Source organism: Onychostruthus taczanowskii, unplaced genomic scaffold (assembly GCF_017590055.1).
Source record: "Onychostruthus taczanowskii isolate IOZ18803 unplaced genomic scaffold, ASM1759005v1 scaffold4, whole genome shotgun sequence".
In the NCBI taxonomy this organism is placed as follows: domain Eukaryota; kingdom Metazoa; phylum Chordata; class Aves; order Passeriformes; family Passeridae; genus Onychostruthus; species Onychostruthus taczanowskii.
Window position 1 is genome coordinate 1125751 of NW_024501459.1, and position 22555 is coordinate 1148305.

The 22555-nt window shown below is 40.3% G+C and overlaps 1 pseudogene; it reads left to right on the forward strand.

Annotated features, from left to right (window-relative positions):
- Positions 1 to 22555, forward strand: part of LOC121340310 — a 75678-nt pseudogene that overhangs the window by 45954 nt on the left and 7169 nt on the right.

Here is a 22555-nt window from a genome sequence, read left to right on the forward strand (position 1 = left end):
GAAGTTCTGGAGCAGAAATTCTACAGAAAGGTGTCTGGCAATGATCTTTTCTTTCCATGTGTTTTCCCTGTGGACCAAGGTTTCTCTTTCTTTTTTCTCTCTGACTTATCCTGCAGCTAACAAGATGCTGTGGGAGCCTGCCAGTTTGCTTCTTTGGTCTTTTATCTCAGTGACCACACAGTTTATGTAAGGCTCTGCTGTTTTTAAGTTCCACTTATTTGCTACACTTTAGTAGTATTTTAATCTTCAAATGCCTACACCCAGATGTAATTTTGCAGAGACTGACCTCTTCCTCTGGTTGTGTCAGCTTTGTTGAGGGTTTGCTGCTCTGGGAAAGTGTAGGTGACACAGTTACATTTGTGCCAGGTTCTGCATCTTCTTTGTTCAGTAAAGATCACAAGATTTATAAACTGTGCATTGCTGGATTCCCCAAATCAAAACAGGGACAGGGGTCAGCTATGTAGGAACTAGTAGCTAGCATGTATTTATAAACAGGTGATAAATTATATTTGTGTATGCAGAGTGAAAGATTCAGACAACTAACAGCTTGCTTAAATGCCACATAGATTTGGATCTTTCCTCAATGGAAACTGAAAAACCCTCAGTAAACAGCACCTCGTTGGTAGCAGAGAGGAAAAGTGACAGACTCAAGAGAACACGTGATTTTAGGTCCTCAGCACTGGTAGTGTCAAAGTGTGGATTTTCTCTTACTTAGTTCTTTATTGGTGTTAAGGATGATAAGACCTTCTGTGTTTGATCATCTGGTTGATTCCTCTTACAGGTCTGGATAATATCCTTAGGCAGAATGGAGAAGCAAAACCAGCCCTTAGATGAGCAAGGTGGGGGGCAGCATTAAGGTCCAGCTCCACAAAGGATTGTGACTGCTAGCTGCTGCAGAATTCAGTGGGTACATTGAGAAGCTACATTATCTACACACTGACTGTGAAGACATCTCTGTAAATAGTTATGTACAAAACTGGTGGAAGTGAGACCTGGATCTTCAGTGGTATTTCACTGCCTAATTTGTATTTAGGCACTCATCTCTGGATTCTCTGCTTCCTATGGAGCAGGGAGGCTTAAGATTTGTTTTGTTAATACTCATTATATTTTTGGAACCTCATTGATCACCCTGCCTGTTTTATTCTGTGTTCTGGGTGATAAGGCTCCAGACACAGCTGTATGTAGTGCAGGGTTGCTACAGTGCACTATGATTTCCAGCTACATTGCACACCACTGTAAACACCCCCCTTATAAAATCTGGTTCACTGGAACACTCAAAGCTGCTGGCTGCCAGGGAATGTTCCTTAATGAGGGTAAGGAGTACTTGAACACATCTATGACTTGGCAACCCTTCCTGCTTTTTATAAGCTACTATACACTTCAGAGAGAAAATATCTTAGAGGCTACTTTTTAATGGGACAAGTTTACTTAAGAGCTGAGTGGAGCTGGTGCCAGTAGTTCTGTTTTGTTCTAGCTTAATATTAGCCTTGTCAAAGTTCTTATAGCGTCTCCTGGGTGTTTCTGTATTACATACCATATAAAGCTGGTTTTGGGAGCCAAGAATTTTGGCTGGAACATATATTATAGTGGTCTCATTATATTTTTCTAAAGTGTATCAGAGGTGGCCCTATATTAAAGATCCATGGAGCAAGGCTGATTTTTTTTCTTTCTCCCTTCTGGTTTTGCCTTAGCCCACACTGCAGACATTGGATCCAGAATTTGAGCCAACCCAAGTCTGAGGGTTATTTGGGATCCAAGGTCTTGGTTTGGCCTGTAATAAAATTTGGGTAGTGATTTTTTTTTTTAGATGATACCTTGGACTTTGAAAATCAGCAGACTTTTGGGAGGGTGCTTTTGGTTTGGGCCTGCACTACTACATGAAAAGATTCATTTCTCCTCTTGCTGACATAAGTATTCACTGAAAGATAGCTTGCCAACATGGTGCAACATGTGGTGCATCCTGTCTTGCCTCTCAGAGAAGATGTGTGTTTTATGACTGCTTGGTGCTTTCTTACTGACAGACATCATTAGGTGGTGGACTTGGCAAAGTTTTTGCATCAGAGGGCATCCAGCCCATCTTTATTCTAGAGTGTTTGTGGGGGAAGCTGGATCATTTTCCGGCTGCACAAAGTAAAAAGGGAGCTGCTATAACAAGGCCATGCTTTGTCTCAGGAGCATCCTGACTACCACAGAAAAGATGGAGAGAAGGTGTTGAGATGTGGGTGAGATTTGTTAAAATTACGTTTGGGCTTTAAGCCTATGTCAGGTTTAAGAAAACATGGCAAAGAACCATTTTTATTCCCTTTTTTTGCCTATTCTTCTGTGTTGGGTTTTGAGTTTGGTGTGATCCCATTACCCAAAAAGCAGCTCTATGAGCCCTAAACATTGGAACTGAACCCATGACAAAAATGCTATGGCAGAACCAGGGGCTGCTTTATGTGCACGGAAGAGCAGCAGCGCAGCCTTGCCTTGGTTTCAGGGTGGTGCAGTTGGTGGTGCCCACGTGGGATGGGTGAAAGGATTCACTGCTCCCTCCTGTACTACAGCAGCTCTCTGTGGGACAGTCCAGCGTGTCTCCCTTCATGACCCTCTTAACCTGGCCAGGGGCTGATGCCAGCTTGCTTCACTGTGCACCGGCTTTCAGACTGTGCTTGCAACCAGCCATCCAGAACTACTCCTAAAAGCAACAAAACAAAGTGAGGAGGTGATGCACATGAATCTGTGTGAAGAAGGTTCGTCTGAACATGAATGGAAGGCAAACTTCCAGCTGGGCAGAGTTACTGGTGTATATTAACCCAAATATTTATGTTTTGGAGGCATGCTTTTCTGACAGGTGGTGGTAAACAAGGCTACTTAGCTCTGTAGTTTTCAGGAGATCTGATTTTCTCTTTTTATAGGAGTTTTGGAAAAAAAAACAAACCCAAAATTCAGTGACACTGAATGAGCCACAAAGATGAACTAATGGGTCTTTTCAGCTTTAATCCTCAGAGAACAGAGACACTGTTTTCTACTGTTAAATTTCACCCCAAATTTCAAATTTTTCATTAAGTGATTTCAGTGTCCAAATCCATTAGGAAAAAAAGTCACATGTTTAATCACATTATGTGAATATTCAAAGGAGACAGGGAGAGGAAGGCTATATGGAGGGAAGCAGGAGGAGTTCTGTTTTCAGGCCTGTCCCATTTTCTCATGTTGCTTTGGCCAAACCAATTCATTTTTCAATATTCTCAGTTACAGAGGGGAAAACAATGCCTCCATGTCTCATGTGGCTTTCAGTGTCCATTGTCTTTGCCAACTATTGTCAGTTTCTTAAACAAAAGGCCTTATGTAAAGGCAAAATTTCTTGTGAACTCTAGAAGATGATTTTTACCTGGTCTCATTTTGACTATTTAATGAAGGTACTACCTAAAGATAGTACATGAATCAAAATGATTTTATCTATTTAGATTGGTGAAACCATAAAAAGAAGCCCAAGATTCCAGTTGCATTACTGTTTATTTGTAGAGCAGACTCTGAACAAATGAAACAAATTGCCTTTCCCATGCTAGAGTAAATACCAACAGATATAACTCTTCCTCTAATCTAAAATAAACCTTTCCCAGTCTTAGCTATTCCCTTTCCTAAAACGTCCAAGATGAGAACTGGCACTGTGCCCTCCAGGTTTGGAGCTGCAGGCTTCCACAGAGCGGTGGGTGAGGAGCAAGTATGGAGCTGGCTGAGGTGAGGGATTGGAAGGGCTGGAGGGATTGGATTGGAAAGGCTGGAGGCTGAGTTAGAGCACACTGCTGACCTACTGCCCTTGGAAGTGCACTGGTAGTTACTGCAGTGCTCATAACCAAGGATATACAATAGAAGTTACGAATACAGGGATAATGAAGAGGAGCCAACAATCTGTCGGATTGAAATCCTTGAAGGACCTCGTAAATACTTTAATGTTTACATAGGGCCTGTATATTTTCACAATTACCTTTCCGTGAGCCCAAAATGTTTTAACACTGGAATGTTTTCAGGCTTTAAGAAGTTATATTTTCTGATACATCTGAAAACTGCAGGCTCAGCTTCTCTATTGGACCATTTTTTCTCATGAACAGTTAAAGCTGGATTCCTTTCTACCTCCAAATATGCAGAATGTAAATGGTGAATTCTACCAAAGTTATGTATTGATTATGATCACAGTGTGGTAGGAAGAAAATGGTTTGAATTTACAAGAGAATGTTGTACCATAAATTGGCAAAAAGACACATCTACAGTATTTGCCTCTATTATAATTAAGAAGTTATAAGAAAAATGACTTTTCTGTAGAGAGATTTTTGAGAGAAACAAACCTGTAAGAAGTTTGAAAGGTTTGAGGCAGTGCTTTAAAACCTCAGGGTGAAAGTTTGGAGGCATTAAGACATAGTGCAGGGAATTTTGAAGCAGCTGAGTGTTCCTCTGGTTTCTGTCACAAGGCACTTCTCTTTTCTGTCCAAAATAAGGTTCCTGTTAGAGTGTCAGTGGGACTGTCATGGAGCTGGCATACCTGCTGCATGTATTAGACATGCAGTGACAATGAATTGGTACTTAATATGAGGCTCTGGCTCTTGCTGTGAGGTCCATTGTGAATCAGCTGTAAGGTCCACAGTGAGTGTAACACAGATCCCTTTTGGCTCATGGACAAGACTTTCTGCCTGATGTTGAGAGAGGGATAACAAATCCACAGTGACTTTTGGTGGTGTTTTCTATTTCTGGGCAGTCCTGAGAAACCAAAAGAAGTGACTTCTGCACACTTTCTGCAGAAGGAAAGGCACTGAAGCAGCATCTGGAACTAATAACCTGTGTTTCACAGCTCACTGGTGGGCAGTAAGGGAGCCGCTCCGGCTCCAGCAGGCCCTTACGTAAAACCTGCACACAGTGATTTTCAGCTGTGGGAAATTTGAAACGGCTTCTGCTGGCCCAGTGAGGAGGAGACTGCCTGACTCCCTTTTGGTTCACCTGGGACGACAGGCTCCCTGCAAGGGCTTCACCGCAGCCTTCAGATGTGGCAGCACGCAGGTGGAGCATGCACATACACACACACACACAGGAAAATCACATCCAGCCATCAAATGGGGTATTCCACTAATTGGAAAGTCTGTTCTGGTGTCTGGCCACCATTTGGCAGATACTGACAGTTTCCACTTAAAGCCAGCCAGCCTCACCAGAAAGCCAGCTGTGCGGCTGATCTCATGAAGATGTCACTGAACAACCGTTTGAACTCCTTCAAGAAACGGTGGGTCTGGTTCGAGGCAGGCTGGAATCCCCTGGGGGTCTTTGCTGGATGTGGGAATACAGACGTCCATTGACGTAATAGTTACACCTCAGCATTCCTGAGTTGCGTGTAAGGACATCATCTTCATTCTGGCACCAGGGATTCCTTCCAAGTTCACCTTAAGCTGAAACAGAGTCTCTTTGCTGCTCATATGTCACTTTTTCTGTTCCTGTGAGTGTTGCTATGTCCTCATAAATATTGGTAGGTTGTCATAATGGTTGCCATGATGAAAAGACTTATTTATTAAAAAAGAAGAAACAGATGGCACAAAATACTTCATTGAATTTCAGCATGTTTGAGAAATTAAATACCGTTTTAGAAATATCAGTTTTGTGAAGGTGTTAAATGCTATTTTGCACAACTGCGAAGCAGGTTTTTATTCAGTATGCTGTGTATGCACAGAGCAACAGCAGAAGTAAGGCACAAATAAAAAGACATAGAATGGAGTAGTTTTATGAAAAGCTATAAAGAGTTGAGCATAGTTTTATCAGCTGCTGCCATTCAATACATGGAGTTCTGACAGCAGGTGAATGGGACACAAAAGCCTCGTTAGACAGAAAAAGCCTGAGGAAGCTGAATCCTGGTGCTGGGGAGAAACAAGGAAGGAGAAAAAGAAAGCAAGTCATACATACAAAAATTCTGTTCCCAGAATTGTAGGTGCATATATTGACCACATTTCACTATAAATAAATTGCCAGGTGCAGAGACAGCCACTTATTTGCTGGAAGAGCAGAAAGTAATACCAGCATCCAGGGTACTATTTTTAACACATTCTGCACTTGTAGTGGAGGGTCCTTGTTGCAAGTCATAACTGAGGAAAAAACATATGCTGCACATGAATGTATGCAAAAAGCAGAGGGATTTTTTTTTAATGATGAAAGTTTGTAGAAATTTGTAGCTCAAATTATTTTTATGAAAAATTATTTACAGTTCCTAATGTGAAAGAGCTATAAGAGGGATATAGTTATTTTAGAAAAGGGAATGCTGAAGTTTGAGGCGTTAAATGCCTTTCCCAAGGAAGTTGATTGTACAGCTGGAAGGAGAAGTGCTTTTGCTTGAAATTCTGGTTAAAAATGTCAAACCCCTATATTTGCTGGACTGGGAACAGGGTGTAATCTGTATCTCTAGGTAACTAATGTTGTGTTTTAATAACCTGACTACAGTTTTCCACTACAAAGTGTCTGATTCTGGGAGGGATTGAGAAATTTGAAATATTTGTTATATTTTTTTCCATCTGTGTTACTTTAGTTTACTTGTTTTGTAATCTATTAAAACCTAAATCTTGATACCAATTTTGACTAGAACACCAGTCGATAATCTGTGCCTGATTACTAAAACATATACAGCTATCACTGTCCATTCCCAAACATTTTAAAGCCAGAATTTTTAATATACTAGTCGGTGCTCTCTTGGACCAGGGAGAGTGGAAAAACTAAGGTGGCTGGTGCAGTACATGAGGGTGGAGGCCCTGAATGAAGCTTTTATAAAAACTGTCTCATAGGAGATTTCCTCTCTTCTTTCCAGTTTGGATTAGGTTTTTTGGCATAAATTTGCAAGAAACTCATCATGTCTTTGCATTCAAACAGCAAAAGCCAGCTTAGTACTCTGTGAATTTCCCTTGGAAATTGCTCTGCAATGCTCCATCCAGAGAAGATGTATTTTCCTGTTTGTTGGTTATAAGGAAGTTCACAAGGCATTTATTTCAGTGCTCAATTTACTTGCTTCTCTCACTTCTCTCCTCCATTCCTATGGAAGTTTGTTGAAATATTTCTTTGAATTTAGATAGCTTGTACTGGTGTCATTTTGAGAAATGACTTTCTTTGCCTCTGGTTGGTTATGATGCCGGGGCCGATGGATTTAACACAAGCTTAACCCTTTTGATTTTGGAAAAGATTAGCACAGGCTTAGATAATAACTTGGAAAATACAAGGATAGCCAAATCATTGCCATTTTCAATACAATAATAATCAGCAATGTGTTCTGGGGTTAGCCCATTAAACATGGAGATAGCTGATCTGACATTGGATCCTTCTGTCTGTGGACACTTACACACATGCATATATGTTCTCTCTTGAGCTGGCTCTGCATTACTTGCAGGGCTCCTTCTCTCCTGACCATTCAGCTGAGCAGCCTTGGCAGGAGGGTGTTCGCTCTTGGCCTGCTGAGAGCCTGGGTGCTGCATCACCCTCCATGTCTTGGAGATCCCAGGTGAGGGCTCATCATCCCCACAGCTGAGGTGAGAACCCATTTTGGATTCTCTGATGTTTCTACCAAAAGTGGGCTTTTAGAGGTCATGTCTGCTGGATTCCACTCTTCAGTGGCCACAGTGCAGCACCTTCTGTTGGACTTGCAGAGCTGGTGAGACCAGATGTATGCCAGACAGCTGCTTGTTGGTAATGAGACATTTCCACAGCTGCTACTAATCACATGGAGAAATGACCAGTTCTGGACATAAACACCAACTAAGTTTAGATGCCTTCAGGTTTGGGTGGAAGCAGTGACCAGGCACTGTCAATAGCTCTGAATATTTAGATGCCTGTATTCCCCTAATACTGACATCGCTAATGAAGGCTGCTAATTACATTTTAAAATTTGTTTTTGGACTTGTAGTGTGAAAACTTAGTTAAGAACTATGACTTTTATATTTTTACCTATGGCTTTGCAGGTGGTGAGTTGAGGCTGTAGTGATTAAGTTGCTGTTTGTATAGTTCAAGCATGTGGATCCACTTCCATGATCATTTACCTGTTTATCCCAAGGTCACATACACATCCTAATTAATTTATTTGTAACTAAATGCCCCTGCATAAACAATTGCACCTATACAAAGTGGGTAGAAGCTGCTGTTCTTCTAACTTAGCAGTATTTTATACTGATGGTGCTGGTGGGAAAAACTTCATAAGAATGAAGGAAAAAAAAGGTAATGGAATAGAAAAGCAAACTCTTGGAAGAAAATCTCCAAACATTCAACATTTTCCCCATCTTTCCCACCCCTCATCTTCTTTGTCCCAATCCATCTCTTTTCCAAAACACAGAGACCTTTTTATCTCTGACCTTTGTTTCTTTTTTGTTCTGCAATTTTTCAAGCATTAGAGAGAGACAATTTACCAGCAGATTATGAGACCTTGTGGAAATCCATTTTTCTTTAGTGTACAGTAGTTGCTAAACATATATAACTTTCAAATCCTCTCTGGGAAACAAGTGACAGGGAGACATTCAGCTAACCCAAACAACACATTTCACAGTAAGTGCTGTTCTACCAAAAGGCCTTTAGACTGAATAGCTAAATGTTCCCTGATTTAAGGATATTGAGGGAGCCAGGATCAGGGGATGCTGGGAAGCTTGTTGTCTTACAGTCAATGTAAATATTTGTAGATATTCTGAAGGGAGTCTGAACCCTGCAAAACTTCTGGCTCCTGAATCAACCATAAGGATTTCTCACTTAGTTTAGTGTTCAACTAAAATAGAGACAGCAAGGAGTCATAGGCCTGGTCTGCTGTGCAAAGTTCCACTGAAGAGTGATTTTCAATAGAGCTAATTAAACAAAAGTACATCAGGAGCATGCATGCACTTACATCAAAGCACACAGAGATTTCATAGGTGTAATTTAACTTCAAATCAGCTTAAATGTGTCTATTTCATGGGCTAGCACTGAGTGGAGCAAATCAATTTTAAATTTAATTAAAGTGGTGCTCTTTTCCAGTGTAAGGAGGTCTTATAGGCTTTTCTGTTTCTCTTTATTGATCTCTATGGTATTCTATGAACATGCTAAAAAAACCTTTATTTTTCACACAGCTTACTTGCAAAACTACTGAATTTAGTCATCTGCACATGCTTAACATTTTTGTGGTACATATGTACTATTCTGTTACACAGTGAGATCCATATTGGCATGTAATTTTTGGATAAGCTTTTTCATAGTTTGTTTTCACTAAATGTCCTGTAGAAAAGAAAAATGGTGGGCCTCTGACAAGTATTGTAGAAAACTTTTTTATGACTTTTAAGGCAAGGAAAAAAAGAATTTGTATTTAAATTAAAGCAATTTCCTGTGACGTTGTGAGTTTGTTCACAAACGTCACAGGGGTAACCTTAAAGATGACAGATAGTAAGAAAGCTAATATAAAAAAAATAAACTGGATTTATAATGTAGTAGCAGCTACAGGTCATCATAGCAGTGTGGCTTGTTCAATACTAGAATGAATATTCCATTTTCCCAGAAAAATAAAATGTATTAAAAAAAAAACAAAAGAACTTTCTAGTCTCAGAAAATGCATGAATAGTGGAGACTAGAACAGAATAACTCTAATAATTGCCAATGTTCATAACACAGGTAAGTAATTTTAACATCCTCCAACCTGAGAAATTCCCTTTAGCTGATGAGCCTGTCCTCTCAATTGCTCAAACTTCTGACCATACTCAGACAAAAAACCACCACAAGTATTAAGCAACCCCCAAAACATCCTCCTGAGAACTATTTATACAAGATGCAGTGGTCAGTCAGGGCAGTAAAACAGTGGTTTACAAGAAGCCCAAATAAAACCTAGGGCTGTCCTGAGCAGGATGGCCTGTGGCGAGTCAATGGGTAAACATTCTCAATGCAAAAAGAAAAAGAGGAGAGAAACAGCCTAAAACAGATGAAGGAAAGGAAGGAAAGTCTGTGAATAAATCCAATCACACAGTGTTGCTTGTGTTCTCATGCACCTTAATCCTTGTCATCTGTTTGAATTAGGATTATGCTTCCCTCCCACCCACTTTTAAGTCCTTTTAATAATCTGAAATTTACATAAAATATGGAATAAATCTATTTGAAGAAAAGTTCTCTTGTACTGCAGGTTGTCTAAGGAAACCTCCGTGTTATGATTAGATCTGTTATGGTTAGATCCTTAACAATTTATTTCAGTGGGAAAGCTTCCACTGGATTTAATAGCAACAGGGTCTGAACTACATTTTCATGAATCATTTAAAGATAGTTTGCCATTCGGGAATATTGGCTTCTTACCAAATGACTTTTTTACTTAGATCACAAGGCAGATTGTCTTGATTCCATGTTATATCCAGTCCCATGGATGTGGTCTTGAAAGCAACCTGAAACTTGGATATCATAACTTTGGTGAAATAGCCTTAGTACTTTAACACATTATGCTACTATAGTGAGTTATATTTTGGGAGAAAATGTTCTCACATGTCCTATAAAAGAAAACTTTACACTGAATCTATTTTTGTAGTGTGGCTACAGTTCTGTGTCTCTTTTTGAGGTAAATTTATTAAAGTAAGACAGGCCTACTTGATAAAATCCAAATGTAAGTGCCCTGCATTATTCCATAAAAAGGCATTTTCAGCATGGTAAATGAAATGTCCTTGCTTGAAATTGCATTTCAAAACTGAGGCCTTTGTTGCATCAACACGTGTGTGCAGCAGCAGTGGCACTCAGCAGCTGAGCAAAGCATCCTTTGGAGGCATTTGGGCAAGCTTGTGGTTGTGGAGGTTAGCAAGGTTTTTGACGCTGTTTTGCACCATATGCTTGTATCCAATGTCTCCAGTCTCGAGGCCGAACAACCAGATGGTGAAATACCCGGTGGGGTGGTTTGCCTTAGAGGGTGCTGATTAATGGGACATGCACTGCCTGGAGGCCTAACACGGGGAGTACTGCAGGGTCTATCAGTAGAAATGTTTAACATTTCCATAAATGACTTGGAGGAGGCAGTGGAATGTGCTTTCAACAGAACTGCAAGTGTTGGCAAACTGGAATGGTCAGGGCTGGACCGCTGGTGTTGTGAGGCTGCACAACTGGGGCTTGTTCATCCTGGAGATGAGGTGGCTTTGGAGGCCCCTAACAGTGTGTCCCCTCCTCCTCACCCCCACAACTACTGGAGGTCACTGAGGACATGGAGCCATGGTATCCACAGCAGGGCGTGGTGGACAAGGAAAAATGGCACAAGTTGAAATGAGATGTTCATATTGGATATGAGGAAATACCTTCCCACCATGAGGACAGTGGGGTAGTGGCACAGGCTGCTTGAGGTGGTTGCATAGCCTTCATCCTTTGGAAGTCTTTAAGACTTGATGGGAGAAATTGTTTGAGCTCATGGTGGAGTCCACCTTCAGCAGGAGGCTGGTCCAGAGAACTGCTGAAATCCCTTCTGACTTGAACAATCCCTGATTCTTATGATCCTACAGGTGCAACTACAGCTTGGCTTGGTGTTTACCTGAGAAGCAATGTATTGGTAAAGGCTTTCTTTAGCCAATTCTTTTTAAAGATGCCTTGGCCTTGTAACAGTCTTTCACAAAGACTCTTTTGCCTGCTGGTTTCCTATACCCGCAAAGCAAAGATATTCTTTACACCAACAGACAGAAGACTTTATGAAAGCAGTGTCACTGATGATGAGCAGTGACAGCACAGTGAATCAGCACAGCCTTTAGTTGTGTTCTTACCTCTGCAAAAGCTCACTGATTATAATGCAAGGGGTATAGTGGATGTAGGCAATACACACACTTCATAATCCCAAACAAAACCTAGATCACAGAAGCATATAATGAGATATCACTCAGATTTTTATGAGTGGCTGATTTGACAAAACAAAGGATATTTCATAGGTTTCTGCAATAATGTGAAATATTTGCTTTCCATGCAACAGAGAAAAATTGTGAAGTTGTGAAGACTGAAAGTCTGCCCTCTGCTAAGAAATGCACTCTAGAAATTGCTGGAATGAAACAGTATTCACATTACTCTTATTTAAAAACTGTTTGGGGTTTGTACATAGTTCATGAGATTCAGGAAGTAGCTATTATCTTTAATCATGTTTTCACACTGTGTTCACTGTGCTAGGTCTATCATATTCCTAAACAAAGCTTAAGGCAGGCAAATATAGAATTTTTTCTAGCCTATGGAAATGGAAAGGAGGCAGAGGATGAGCAGGAATCTACTCACTTAGGAACAATGAAATTCCTTTGCTGGAGTGTTTTACACAACAAGCAGCCACAGTGGCACAATTCTGACAGCAGCTTGTCAGCATCTATGGTTCCCTTTGAGTTTCACCCCTCGTACTTCATTAATTGGTAGAATTCAATGAGGTTAAGAATGAAAAAAACACATCTCTTGGGGATTTAAAAATTTTGTTTATTTTGCACCCAGCCACTTTGATTTGCAAGGTAAATTATTTCTCATTTTAACTCAGAAACAAAATGCAGTTCAGAGAGGTTCATTACTTCCATAAATTTGTGTTCTTGGTCCATTGAAATGTGGCTCTCTAATAAGATGATGTTCCAAATTTATATAGCCGCAGTCTGTTTCATATAACTGGGGATGGGTATGATGTGTTTTGATGCATATAAGACTATTTTTGGGGGCATTAATTTAAATCCATCCCAGTTTAGAAGAAGAAACTTCAACTTTGTAGGTGCCATGTATGAAGTGCATTGTCTTCTCAGCTCATTTACTCTTAGACAGGTGGTCATATAACAAACCATCAGAATAACTGGTTTGAAAAAACAACCTCATGTCTGTCAGGAGGGAGGACAATAATTAATAGCATATGGAAAGAGTTACTTTTACCACAGGGATGAAAGGTACCATGGTAAAACAGGATGTGGGCAAATGTATGCTCCAGTTGTCTGTCTGTGGTTTGTGTCAGCCTGTTTCTGACCAGGAGTTTCTGGCTTATGGTGTGTCCAGATGATAGTCAGAATAATTAATGCGGGGTTTTTTTTTGAAAACAGAAACTATGAAACAAGCTTATAATTAGAGCAGTTAATTGATTTCAGTTATAAGACTCTGGCCTACTATAATTCCATAGAAATGACTCTTAAAATTTTGCAGAAAGTATCTTTATTTTCCATTTCACTCAACTGTCAGAAATAGGGGGTACACATGGTTTTCAATTTTGTATGTTCATATTTTCTGAAACTTTGCCTAGAACCTCAAAATTATTAGAAAATACTGGAAGAATCTGTATATGATTTGTGAACTATCTTTGAAAGGACAATTTTTCTAGCTGCTACTGCTGCAGAAAACCAACCCTATTGCAATGATAAGTGTAAGCATGAATTTCTCCAAAACGCTTAACTTTAATCTATTTGATATCATCCAGAAATTCCAGAGGATTTCAGCTCAGATTAAAAATCTTTTTTTACCATGAAAAGTCATGCAAATTGATAAGTCGGTCTTACGACATCCTGCCTAGGATGACCAAGTCATGCACATGGTAGAGTTTATCACGTATCTCACACAAAGCAAGGCAGTGCTTGATAAGCACTTTTATTGGGTAATTACATTTTTTTTACATTTGCAAATAAAGCAGATTGATTTCCATCTTGAAGTAATTTACTAACACATTATAAACTCGTCAAATGCTAACGTGGTGCAGTATGCCATTTCCTGTTTACTAAGTAATCCTTTGGCCGTCTGCTTTGTGTCTTTCAGGTTGAACCTGGAATTGTTCTCTGCCAGGGACGTCATGGAGCCTGGCGTCAGAGCCCTCCACCTGAAGGAAAACATTGCCTCCTTGGCTTGACTTCTTGCAAATACAAGCCATGGCCGATTCCCAGTGGTTTGCAGCCCCAAGCCAGAATGTGCAGAGGTGTTCCAGGGAACTATTAAAAGGTAAAAATGCTACCAAATTGATGATATGCGATGTTTCTGGCTGTTTATCAGATGGTTTCTTTCTTTCTTTAAGCATCTGTTTGTGAAGATTACTTGGGATGTATATGAAACTTGCTCTTACTTTCTTTAGCATGAAAAGCAGGTGTCCTTTAAAGAAAGGAGCCAGGTCCTTTCTACCACAAGGTTATCTATTGCATCAGGAATTTATGGAAACAGCAACAATGAAATGATCTTATGGGAACAGCAGAAAAAGGGAAAAATGCCCTTTGGAGCCTTAAAGGTTCACTGAAACAGTAATTTAAAAGGATTTGAATCCAGTTACTCATGACATTTCCCATGCCAATTCAAAGCTGGCCCGCTCTTTCTTCACTTTATTTTTTTTTTTTCATTTTATTAGTGTATGCTTTTACAGGAAATGAGTTAACATAAATCATATTACAGACAAGATAAGCAATAAAGTCACTGGAAGTAACATGCTAGGGTAAACAAGAATCAGACTAAAGGAATCCTTGCCATATGGGGCACTCTCAAAAGGCATATAAAATTTCCTGATAAATGAAGTATTTGTGGTACTGTATTTCATATGACAGCAAGAGTGAATTCATCCTTTTAGGAAGGGATATTAAGACTGTCCTTTGAGTGGTGGGTCATGAGTGGGAGATGCAGTGACTTAATTTCCACTTTGAGTATCCTAGAGAATAGAAGATGCATATGCACCTCCTACTGCATTGGCGTTCACAAAGCAAAGCCCTATGAATTCTACTTCCAACAACAAAAAAACTGGACGCATGTAATAAAAACAGATGGCAAGTTTTGTTTTGTAATATTATAATTTTTCATAATTTTCATGATTTCTTTTGTCCTAAATGATTGTAGTATTCTAGATCTTTTCTTGTACAGAGTTCTCTTTTTATCCCCTTTTGTTTTATCTCTTTAACTTAACTGGAGCTACCTGTGAGCAAACAAGAACAGAAGTATTTTTTTCTGTCAATATGGATGGAGGAAAAATCTATCTGTGCATCATTGGTGGAGATTTGGTTAGGATTTTCCCATTTGCCTACTTTGTAACAAATTTTCAAGAATGAACTACCAGCAGCTGAGTGAATATTTAATAAAAATTTTGAACTTGCATCAGTGACAAGTGAAACAGTTTGTATAAACCTTTTAGGACAACAAATATCTTCTTGCAATGAGAATTGTACAGTGAGAATTGTTTGGGTTTTAGTGGCCTGGAGGAGTAATGACATCAATAAGTGTATTGTATACTTGTGTATGATACATAAACTTGTTTCCTCACAGTGTTATTATCATAAGCATAATTAATACAGAATGTGCTAAGGCCCTAAAACCTAAATTTCTGAGTGGTAGTCTGCAGTGTGTACCAGTCTGAAGCTATTATAGAACATAAATTAGTGTGCTTTTTTAGTTCTCAGCTGTTCACAGCAATAAAACTAGAAAGCACACTAGCAACAGCTACAGCCCAAGTTCCTTTAAAATTCACTTTACAGGCCCAGGCTGCTGAGGCATATGCAGAGTTCATGTAAATACTGTCATGCTTTATAATGCAAAGCAAATTGGTGTCGAGGGAAGCAAGAAGGGAGAAAGGAAGGCTGATACTAGGACACTCCAAAGAAAGGTGCCTGTAGAGAAAAGCTGATGCTCCCTGAAACTTCTGGTAGGGTTGTGGTTCTCTCAGTCCTCAGAGCTCTTTGGTGATACATTCTTTTGGAGCTTTTTCAAAGGGAAGAAGGAATAAGTTTTTTTCCCTGTCACTTTCAGCATAAATGAACTGCTGTTAGACTGTTCTGAATAAAACCAGGATAATACTATAAATGGTTGACAAGAATCAAATAGCTTTTTTGGCTAGTTGGTACCTCACTCCAGTGAAACACATACAGAGAGGTTGTCTGGGAGCAAGAATTGTGTTCTGGGGTGCTGTGACAACACCCCTTCTTGCCCCAGTGTTTGCCCAGTGGCTTGAGGACTTTCATGATGAATTTGGAATGCCTTGTCCCCAGCAGGGACCACAGGTGACTTTGCTGTTCTGCTGTTGTCACCAACGCTGGGAAGGGAATGCTCTGCAGTCATCCTCTGAAACAAATCTCCAGTAATGGGATGTGTCATGGAATTTGTGTGCTCATGACCAGAAGCATTTAGGGTTTAGGTTTTCCATCTTACTCATAAAATTACTGCTCTTGCAGCACGTAACTCTCAAGACCAGAATGACAAATGCTGTGAACTCCTTAAAGGAGAAGGGTGGTGTGTTCAACCTCTTGCTCTACGAGATCCAAGGAAATCCCATACGGACGTGACATGACCACAGCAGAAAAGTGATAAGTTATTTACCGAGCTTGTACATCAATAATGTTAAAGTGGAGGATGTGTGGCTTGCCTGACATATCTTAAAAAAGTGGTTTGGGGAAGATGTAAAAAATAATTGCCATGATATTTTTGTTGAGAGTTGCCTTGTATGTAATTATTGATTCTCAAATATGGTTGTTGGGTTTTTTCCTCTCTTGAACAAAAATGTTGTTATTAGGTTAAAAAGAATGGAGTAACAACCTAATGAAGGGAAAGAAACAAACAATCTGCTAAGCTTGCAAGAAGGCAGTGGCAGCTCATAATTTTTTAATAATGTTTCTCATTTATATGTTTTTTTTGTACCATTTTTTTCTCATGAAATAAGCATGGACAAAACACTGTAAATTTGGTCCAAATGTAAAAGTTATTCAGTACCTGGCCGCACTTGGAAACTGCAGCAATGAGAGTTGCTGTATACGGATGAAGTGTTGTTATGTTTCATAACACATATGAGTGGTTCTGACCCTTTGAAGAAAAAAGGTCAATGCCAGCTCCTACAAAAGCAAGGATGGTGGCCAAGCAATGTTGGCTGGAATTTGCATGGGCCTAAATACACCTTAGTGTTGGACTGTAGCAAACATGTAGATATTCCAATTTTATTAAAGAAAAATGCAGACGTGCTTCCCCCTCTCCCCCAGATCTTCCAGATCTGTCTAGCGGGGCTAGATTTTTCTCCTGCTCTTTGTGATCTGCATGGTTACCCACTGGGGATCAAGATGAGATCACCAAACACGTTTTTCCATGGGTGACCTAAATCTGAAACTGTTATCTTCCCCAGCTGAGCAAGCAATAGAAAATAAAAACAAAAGCAACAACTAAAGAAAACTTCTTGGCTTTAAAATTGTTAAAGAGGAAGCAAGCTGTAGCTGAGAAGCAAGTTTCCAAAACAAAGATCTCCTTAGAGTAATACATTTGACACTTTGCCACAGTCAGAGCTCTGTGCATGCCTGGGAAACCCTTGCAGAGTTCAGTTTGAGGAACGTGTGACTACATGTTCGTCAAACTGAACTCTGCAAGGGTTTCCCAGGCATGCACAGAACTTGATGGTGAACTTGATGCATTGGTTGGTTGATCGATTTACTGTGCGCAACACAGGGGCTTGAGGAACTGGCTGGCCCCCTTCATTTCTCCCACAGTAGTGATGATACTTGCACATCAGAACAAAACAAGCTATTCTTTTGCACTGCAGCTGAAATGCCTCCCCTGTTGCCCCCCAGTGACTGCAGCTGAGCTGAGCTGTTTATGAATGTGTTAGCCCTGAGTCCGCTGAGAGCTGTAAATGTCATGCCCTCAATGACATGCCCTCCTGGCTAGGTGGAATTCATTCTTCAGAGTGACCTGAGGATAGGACCACTGCCCTCCTTCCCAGGCTGTTTCTGCCAGAGAAACAGCATGAGGCTGTAAATGCATATTGAGGAGTTGTTGGGAGGTCCCTTGGCTCTCTTTTGTCTTGGCTGCTCTAGATTGTGGCTCCAGATCCTCCTCCAGTGGGAAAAGATAGAGTTATGCTTCTGCCTAATTTCTGTGAGACCAAATCTGAAAAAAGAGCTATTTTTTCATTTCCACATATGTTACAATGTACTGGTGCAGGGCCATTGTGGGACAATGAAGTGGTTCTTTGACATGATGAAGAGATTAGACATATCATCACTTGTGTTTTGCTGCTCCATCTTCTTTGCCAGAGGTTACTTCATAATGTAAAGCACAATAAAACCAGAAGACATGGAGGATTTGAGGAGAAAAACTGTAGGTAATGAATTTCTTTTCCCTATCTGTGGACACGTCTGGGATATAACATGTAGGGTGATGATATTCCATGGTCAGCAGCAACGCCTTTGTTGCCATGTTTTGCATCCTCTGATTGCCTCCCTCTACAGGCATGTGTAATGGATGACAACGCGCTTTCTACCTGGATGGTTTTTTCTTGGGATGCTGTTTATTCCTTGTTTTATGTACGTTTCCTGCACATTTGTGACTGATGAAAAGTCAGCTCCCATGTTCCTCCCAGGGACTGTTCTGATGCTGGTGGCCTTTTTTGCTTGTGCCTTCCCTTTTGCTAAGGAAAATTAGGGAGCAGCTTTTCCATACTGTGGTTAAATCCTCCTGGTGTCTGTTGAAGTAAAGCAGGTGCATGCTGGAGTCTTGTTAGACCAGGAGCTGTCCCCTCTGTGTCCTTTGAGGAAAAATGGTGAAGAGAGTCAAAAGCTGGAATGCTGCCCAGCAATCTTAATTTCTGCCTCGAACACAGCTGCGAGACAATTTTCCTGGAGAAAATACGAGGTTGACAAATACCACTGAGTAGCCTGTTTGGGAATTTTACCATAACAAATAAGCCATTTTGTTCACGCCTGAGGCTCTCAGATCTGTACCATACGTACCTCTCCTCCTGTCAGGCTGAGGGCTGGATTCCCTGTGCTTGCCTCTGTACTCTTACCTACACAGCTGTTAGCCATTACTCTGCATTCTGTTTGTCTATCTTTTAGATGAAGGATTTTTTTTTTTGCTTGATTTAATTCGACTGGGATAAAGTAATTATGCAGAAACCACGATATCTCTGATGGTAAGCAGACTGTACAGAATATAACTGTCTAAGCAGAAATGGGTAAAACTTGGTTTTATGCTATTTCTGTAGGGGGATGTGAAATTATTTGGCATTGTGTCTGCTTTTTGTGTGTATTTTTTCACCTAGGAAACCCCATCTCTTCTCACCCATCAAGTTTACTGGAACTTCAGCATTTGTGGTTGATTGCAATAGCTACTTTAAAGCCAAAAAGAAATTTAAATAAAATATTCAAGGTAAAGTTGTCTAAAACCCTGGTGCTTTACCATGCTTGTTCAAACTCTTTTATCACAGTTTGATACCCCACACCTGGAAGCATTCAAGGCCAGGCTGGATGGGTCTTTGACCAGCTTGGTCTATGGGAGATGTCCATGCCTATGCAGGGCTGGAGCTAGATTATCTCTAAGATCCCTTGCAATCCAATCCATTCTATGGTTTTATGATTGCATGTTAAGGATATCCTACACAAAAGCGTATTGACTGTGTGATTACCTTACTTATGTTTGTTTGATACAAATGTAGTGTTTACAGTACTTAATTTTCAGGACAAAGTTGGGAATCTAAGATCCTTTCAAAAGATAAAATACATCCAAAAGCTGTGGTCTTCATGTAGCTAAAATGTTACTAAAGGCTGGACTTGCAGAAATGCCTGCTGACTGAAAACGTGGCTTCCCATCCAAAGACATTTCAAAAGGTCTAATATCCTGGAAACCAGATTCAATCCATCTTAAAATAAAACTTAATTACCTCTGAAGGTCCTGTTCTGAAAGGTGAGTTAAAGCCTGCTGTTTTGTGTAATCACACAAATATGTTTTGTAAGCTTTCCTTAAAAATGTCCAGCTGGCCTGAGCCGAGCTGCACAGGCCGGCAGACCACAGCATTGCCGCTGGGATGCTCCCAGCAAACCCAGCGGGACTCCAGCGCTCTTGTAGATCTGGATGTGGAAACTGACTTCAGTGGGGCTGGGAGCGCTGGCAAGAATGCTGAGAGTTACATCTTTCCACTTCAGAAACTCAAGGGAGATATTAAACATCCACTTGATCAGCAGCAAACTCCCTGCTCCAATTCTCGCTCAAAGGATGTCATGTCTAATGGAGCTGAGCTGCCAGAAAGCTGCACCTGAGTGAGGAGGATTTCTGCCTCAGGTTAGTCCCCAGTTCAGATCCAGAAGAACTGCCAGAGGAGGGAGCCAAACTTCATTTCTATATTTATTTATATTTCTAAATATTGGCAATATTTATTTTGCTGCTGTTCTTTGCTGTGCTCCTGCACTTTCTGCTTCCTTTGTGGTACGAGGAAGCCAGGTACAGAACACTGTGTGCTCATGAACTACTTCTACTCAAAGGTCCTGCTTTAGATTCCCTGCTTGTGAGGTGGTATGGGAAGGGAGATACTCTGCTCTCCTCAATCAGAAGACATAGTAGAGCAGCTGTTCCCAGTAACAATAATGACACTATTGCTGAGACAAACATTTTCACAATGATGCATGGGAACGCTAAATCCAAACCACATTGTTTAGCTAATGCATGCTTTCGCTCTGCTAAAGGGGAATGTCACATAACTGAAAGTAAATTGAAGAGATCAGAGTTTAGAAAATATGACAAAGTTGAAAACTTAAAGCTGTAATACACAGTAACATCCTTTAGCAGTGAAATCAATGATCCAAAGTGGTGTGTGTATGTGTATTTTATGGCAGTTTATTAGGTATGACTCCCCTCTGGCCAGTCCAGTGAACAGACACTGTTGTGAGTCAGGAATGCTTTCTACCAAGCACTTCAGTGAAACTGAGTATAGCATATAGATCTCCTTTCCCACAGAACATATCAGGCATTGCAACATATCATAGATATGTCAGACTGTAGGTATGGTTTCTGGCATTTTTCTTTAATCTGCACTCCCAGCTGGGACTAATGAAACACTGCTCTCAAGGCTTGTGCATGCACATGTGTTCAGAGAGTCCTCACACACTGTTTTAATAAGGTAATACTTTTATTTTCGTTAGCAAGAGAAGAAGTACTTGCCTTCAGTAGTGATGTGGTGCAACAGCTTAGAGAAAGGAAAGTTAAAGATGAATGGAGACTTGAAACATTTAATTCATAAATTAATTACTGAGCTAGTGATATCTACCTTAATATTGTGACAGCCTTGCTGCTGGCACTTTCAAAATAACTGATATGGGTTTGAAAGATTGCTGGAGAGCCTTTTCCTTCTGGCACTGTTGTGCAGAGATTGCTAAGTTTAGATCACAAGAATGCAAAGTTATTCAATCAAACACAGAAGTCTGCTAAGTTCATGCAATAAATGGAGATAAAAATGGGGTTTTGTTTCTTACCAGAGGATCATGGTCAACTTTCCCCCTTCCTTTTCACTGTGCCTTCGCTGTATGTTCTGGGCAATGGCGATTCTACCAGGTCTGATCAAAGCTAGAAACACCTTTGGCAGTGGTTTGAAGGCTTCATCTGAACTCAGCCAGCAAAGAAGAAAAAAGGGAAGGGGAAGCACATTAAGGACTTGAAAACTATTTTTAGGTGTGCAGACTAGGGAGCTGACAGCAATATCTGACGGCAGTACCAAAGTGCCTTTGTGATTACTTGGTTTTCATGTTAGAGAGTAGAGTCTGTCAGCACATTGATTGTTTTTACTGTCCAGCCTCCTGCTTTTGAAGAGCTGCTCTAGTTTATTTCAATGATACACTATACAGTAATCTTGCCTATTTAAATAAATGGAATTCAGTACTTTCAACAAAAGTCCTGGACATTACAATCCTCCCATGCATTGTCAGGGTCCTGGGGTGCTGTAGCTCATGAATAACACAGATGGAGGAAGGTTTATAGAGTCTGTGGCAGTGGTTTTATTTCATATCCAAAGTGCGAAAAGTTTCTTCCAAAAAACAACATTATATGATACTTTTAAAATAAGTAGGCCTGCTTGGCCTTACAAATAATTGTGCAGGTGCTGTAGGACTTTGTGATGGAGCCCTTTGCAGGGAAAACTGGAGTCTTGCAGAGGCTGTGTGCTAACCCAAAAAGCCAAATTAAAAACGTATGCAGCCACACTGCAGCATGTGGGTGGTTTTTAGGCAAGTGCAGAGTGTGGTTAAATGTCGAAATCAAATATAGGCATGGGGAAAACTGGTGTGTGAATGGAAAGACTGATCACATGCTTGTCCTGCCATTTATATGTGTGGTAGGCTCTTCTGAAATTCAAAGTCTGCCTAGCAGCAAGCCAGCTTGTAGGGAAATACAAATCTGACTTTTAAGTCTTCATACATTTCTAAAATCTAGCCTTTCTGCAGGTCTGAAAAATAAAGTTTGCATTTACAATTTATTAACAGCTGCCTTTGCATTTTCATGTTGAGGCTGTGGACTTGCTCTCTGCTCATTCATCCTGATGATGTTGCCTATAAAACCTGACAACTGGCAACTTAAGTAATGAGTATTAACTTCAAAACACAGCCCTGACGTAGATGAAATCTCTGTATTGTAGATTTGAAAACTGAGGTACAGAGATTAAATATTTGCTCAGTATCCTTTGAAAAGCTGTAGCATAGACAGAATTTGATCTTTGCTCTGGAAAACCTCAGCCTAGTACTTGATAGTGACCTTTTCATCATCTTTTAGGTAAGATGCCAAAAATTCATGCAACGCTCCCTCTTCATTTGAAGAAAGAAATATTAAGTAAACAGTAATGATTTAGGCTGCCTAACCTGAAACAACCCGGTAACCCTGAGATTTTATTGTGTAAGATGAA